Here is a 6,000-nt window from a genome sequence, read left to right as displayed (position 1 = left end):
TCCCTACACCAAAATTATCTTTAATTTGTAAATTTCCTAAAAGATTCAAGTAATATCATAAGATTAATTATTAAGCTACCCATCAACAATCTTATCATTAGTTGTCTAAGGAGAAGTCTCGTTCAATAGCAATCCGTATTTCCACACACTAATCAATGATGTTAACTTCACGACTCACAATCATGTCTTTTTCATTATTTTTGCCCTTAGCGTTGAACTACGAGCAAAAAACCATTATATCAGGAGATTTGAAAATCTAAGTAATGGATTTTCTAACGTCAATGATATTTACAAATAGGCAAATTTTCCATTATAAAACAACTAGTAGTGACCTTTTTATGTCTAGTCTTAAAGTCACTAATTTTTACAATAATTGTGGTTGTATGTAATTTGTATTTGTATGTGTATTTGAAGTCTTTTGCAATTGTTGTGAGGTCCTAATACTATATTAGGAACTAACTCCACTCATGTAGTCATGTGTAGAGTTTCCTTATATTTCCCTTTTCATCACTTAGGTTTTAAAAAAAATATAAAGAGAAATCTTTATTGGTAGCTTTTTGCCTTTTTGTTTTCACTAACTTTTTTTGTATTTGTATGTAATTCATAATAATAAAGCCCTTAAACAAAAATTAAGCTCACTTATGGCATTGGCATTAATGATGCCTATTTGGACTAATTTTTTTAATTATTAACCATAATTAACTTAACAATGTAAAATGCTTAAATGCCCTTGTTGATGTCTCCAACAACATACGATATCATCATGCCAGACCACCAGGAACCGCTATATACATAGGTGGCAGGGCAATGATCGAGCACTTCCTGCCCTCTTCTTCTTTTTTTCATCTACGAGTACTTCGACCTTTCTTGGCAACTCTAAATTGCTAGAGGGTACGTATATTTGGCACAGTGCACCAAAAGCTTTTTTTTGGGGGGGCTCATTTGGATTATTAATATTTATTTGAATGTTTTGCCATCAAATGAACAAAAAATAACTTTAGTATACCTTGCACCCGAGTGTACATGAGAATTTTCAAAATTACAAGGCTTTCTCACCATTTCCTTTCCCTATTTTCCGCCACCCACTTCAATTCCTTTTAAACCGGCCTTATTACTTCAGTGATTACTTTACGACGACTTTGTACAATTTCCATCACAACGCTACATAATTAATTAGAACTTTTATGGACAAGTTGGGGTTTATTTAAAGTAATTAAATTGAATTTGTATTTTTACTTAACTAGCATTACTTTTTGTATGTATAGTTGTGTTAGAAATCTTTTACAATAGATGGAGGTCCAACTAATTATAGTTCCTTTTATTTTTGACCCAAAAGAATGGAATATACTTCGTATGCAAATAACAAAACATGCAACATCATGTAAAATAAAAGGTTAAAATTAAGAACTTTTTTTTTATAGGAGTGGAATGACTTGTAAAAAGCATATGGGCTATGATTATGTCATTGACTGTTTGACATGAGTCAATTATTGGCGAATGGTTATTTCATGAATTATCCAATAACTATGCACAATGCATTGATGCCACAAGTTTGGGTGCGAGAAATGCGACCATGCGGGGCTAAACTTTATAGATGTAGGTTTGATACTCAAATTCTTAGAAGATCGACTGTGTCGAGAGCTACGAGCACTCCATGCTAGCTTGTGCAAACATTATACATGTACTACATATTTTATATTTCTGCCTCCATTTCTTATTGATTGCAAAAAAGTAATTTTTAATATCTCACAAATAATACCAGATATTATACACTAATTATAAATAATCGGAAGGGCTAGAGCCTAGAAGGATAGAATGAATAGTGTGTCGAATCTTTGTTACCTGATGTATACGGTAAATATAATAGGTCACATGTTTGATTTCTTAGCTTCCTGCTCTATATTTAACTTTTTTACTCGTAATTAAACCTGGTTATTGGGTAGGTCAGTTCAGAGTCGATGTGGGTCGATTGCGAGTTTGGTCAAAAAGGGATACATATTATAGGGTCAATAGCAAGTCGGACCAATGCAGGTCGCGGGTCAGTAGCAGGTTAACATAATATCATCAATTAAATAAATATTGGACAAAACCATTAGTAAGTTTATATGAATACAAATTATCTATGTAATTATTTTACATTATCTATTTTCTGTATTAATTATTAAACTGGAAAAACAATTTGGCCCTGTATTAAGTTATTGATCCTATTCAATAAGGGCTATGTCCATTAAAAACCATGTCATTAAAAGTCTTTTAAATTTGACTCTAATTCTATTATCATTAGGCTACCTTAACTAATAACCAAGTCTACTCGTAGTTAAGAAAATATTAAATCACATCATCATTTGAAGATTAAATGACAAGCAGAGCATGGTGTGAGGTGTGAAGCTGTGAGCTTTGAAGCGACGGCTTAAGTGAAGGTCTGTTCTCTTCAACTTATTGTCAATTCAGTTTAGTTTCTAATTTCCTTCTCTCATAAAATATTCAATTCACTTCACTTCAACTCATTTCAGTAAATAAAAATAGACCCTGAGTACGGGATTGTTTTTCAAAATAGTAATGTGAATTGTTGATAGTTCAGCTGCAACATGACATGTACTATCATGCACACTGTAACTCGTGGTTCTTCTAAGCTTACCATGTGAGTTCCCATGTGTAATGGTCCCATTCCTATAGTTATACTTTTACTTCAATTCCTAACTATTTCGTGTTTATCATGTCATTTTTTTCATAATTAATTTAGTATCAATTTCCTCCATCTAACTCGATATATTTCTTGCAATTCTAGATATTTCGTTGCCGATACTAAACCAAATATTTAGGGTTCGGGTTTAATCCTCTAACTTTTTTTTTTTTTTGAATAGTTAATCCTCTAACTTTTTAATTAGCAATAATTAAATATTCTATATATATGCGTATGATATTTAACCATTATTGTACCACAACCTTTTTGTAATTGCAACGTGTTATTTATATGTCATGCCAATTTATTATATGATTTTATCCTTACTTACATAAGTTAATTACATTACGTTTACACGTGTGGCCAAAGAGAGAGTTCAAATAAAGAAAAAGAAAATTATTGTTGTGCTATAGCTTTTATAATATATGGCCCAATTCTTGTCTCATGCTTAATGATGTTGTCATTTGATTCTTTTGATTTGTTGCATTTCCATTACAATTTACAAGTGACCCAAAGTACTAAAGGCAGATGATTAATACAACGTTACTTTACTATAGTGGGTTATTTTTACCCTCTACTTAGTCTTATCTCTCAAATAACTTCATATTATAATTTTGTCAATCAATTCAATCTAGGTCATGTTCAAGATATAAGTACAGGCGTAACATAATACACACATCACTTTCCATTGTTATATTGGATAGGAGAACATATTTAACTATATCTATCACGTTAAATGTTGTTTAACAGAGAGTAGCAAAGAAGGTGATGGATAATGATATGGAATGAATTTTTGTTACATGCCAAAATTGCCAATGTAGCACTGCTTCCAATTTTCGTGTACGATTATGCATTCATTGGTCGTCCTAACCCTAGGAAGTAGGAACAAAATTACAAGCTAAGGCGTAACTCAAATAGGATGGATAACTACTTAACTAGTCTAAGCTAGAGGGGCAGTCATCATAACAATTCTCTATTAAACTTATTTCAAATTAAATGTTAATACATACTTCAATTTGTCATGTATAGTCATATATATAGATATGTATACATATAATTGAACAATAATACACAGTCTAAGGTCTAACTCACACACTAGTACACTACATGTTTAAAATATGAAATTTATACTCCGTAACGTGTAAGTATTACACGTACTCATCGTATTCCATTCCCTAAATGTACATTGGTAATTTAGGAGTGTGTGCAATATTTTCTTCAATTCTCAACACTACCTTGGCCTTACCTGTTTGGTAACATTGCAAAAATCACACCATTATAATGGAGGAGTAGAAACTAATACTCCGTGACTCCGTGTCATTCTGTCAAGCAATTTCATGTTCTTTTTCCTTATTCTATAAGCTAAAAGGTACATATGTAACAAAATGCAAAGTTTTTACGTTACCAAAACTTTTCTAATGTGTCATTGTCATGCATGCACAAAGAACTAAGGGACAATAATAAGGTCTCTTTATTAGTAAATGATTAGTGACTAATAAAATCATTAGTGTTGCGGTAATTGCATGATTATGGCAGACATAGAATCTGGTCTCTATAATATACTTACTATAAAATGAGTAGACAATTAGACAAAGTAAGCTTATTGAAATCATTAATTACCGTGAGGCAGAATGAACTTGCATAATGATACATTTACTCAAAAGCCTGCCGACACAAAATTAGTACAGTGTACTAAAATGCTTCCTAGCAACCAGCTGTTTGTTACAACAAAAATTTGCAAAATTTTCTACGTAGTACTTTTTATTACATTTACATGATCATCATCAAGTACTTCAATGCTTGTTTAATTAAACAATACGAGTATTTGTTGTACATGTTACACTTTATGAAAACTACCATAATTATTCCTAAATGATGGATATTCATATGTTGTTGAACTAAATTAATTAGGGCCTGTTCGGATTTACTAAACAAAAGTGAACTGATTGGAGATAAATTGAACCGAACTGAATATTTTGTGAGAGAAGAAAATTAGGAACTGAACTGAACTGGACTGAAATTAAGCTGAAGAAAACAGACCCTTATTTATGGATAAAAATGTACGTATAACTCTATTATTTTTCGTTCAATTTAGCAGAGTGCATTTAAACCTTTATTTATTAGGAAAAATTGAAAAGAATAATCCCACCTTTCACCCATCTGCTCAAAATAATCCCACCTCGTCGAATTCCAGAAATAATCCCACATTGTAACCACATCTTCCCAAAATGAACCTTTTACCGGTTTGTGAAATTAGTAACCTGTTGTAGAAGGTGACTTGACACTTGTCACCTTCTAATTGGTCCTAACTTTAAATAATTAAAAGAAAAACAAAACAATTAAAAAAAATTAAATCTCTCCCAACCCACGACCACCATTACAACCCCTGCCACCACCCCTTTATCGCCACCATCACAACCCCCTCCCACCACCCCTTTATCACCACCATTACAACCCATGCCACCGCCTCTTACCACCATCACAACCTGAAATCCCCACCTAACCCTGAACCCGAAACCCCAACATCCCTGAACCCGAAGCCCCACCAACCCTGAACCCGAAGCCCCACCTAACTGGGAGGAAATGGAAGTCAGTCGACCTCTATATCGATAGCGAAACAACCACCTCCCCACCAACCCACGAAAACCACCTCCACCCCCGATTTAGGCTGATTTGTGGGTTGAGTTGCAAATTCTAGAGCTATTTTTGTTCAAATTGGAGGCTATTTAGGCTGATGCGATGTCGGTTCTCGTGATTGTTGGCGTGAAACACCTATACGGCGTGAAATTGGCGTGAAAGTACTAAACGGCGTTTGAGGACTGAGGTAGTGGGTGTTATACGGCGGAGAGGCATATGGTTTGTGGCTGTTTGGGAGCTGGTGGCGAACAGATTGGTGGCGCAACGCCGCTGGTTGCCGTGGTTGGTTGTTGCGAGGTTAGGGATGGTGGAAGTCAGGTGGTGGTGAAAGGGGGTTGGGATGGGAATAGGTTGGAATTAGGATTTTGGGAGGAGGTCAGGTGGTGGTGTGGAGGTGGTTATGGTGGTTGACATGGATGCAGCTATGGAGGGGGTGAGGTGAGAGAAGAGAGATTAGAGAAAAATAAAAAAATATATAATCTAACCTGTTTTACAGGTTGAAGGTAAAAAGGTTCATTTTGGGAAGATGGGGTTACAAGGTGGGATTATTTTTGGAATTCGACGAGGTGGGATTATTTTGAGCAGATAGGTGAAAGGCGGGATTATTCTTTTCAATTTTTCCTATTTATTATGTCATTTAGGGGAAAATTACAAAAAAAAAAAAAGGTATAATAAGGTGG

The sequence above is a fragment of the Chenopodium quinoa genome, unplaced genomic scaffold (assembly GCF_001683475.1).
Source record: "Chenopodium quinoa cultivar QQ74 unplaced genomic scaffold, ASM168347v1, whole genome shotgun sequence".
Lineage (NCBI taxonomy): Eukaryota > Viridiplantae > Streptophyta > Magnoliopsida > Caryophyllales > Amaranthaceae > Chenopodium > Chenopodium quinoa.
This window is presented reverse-complemented; position numbering follows the sequence as displayed.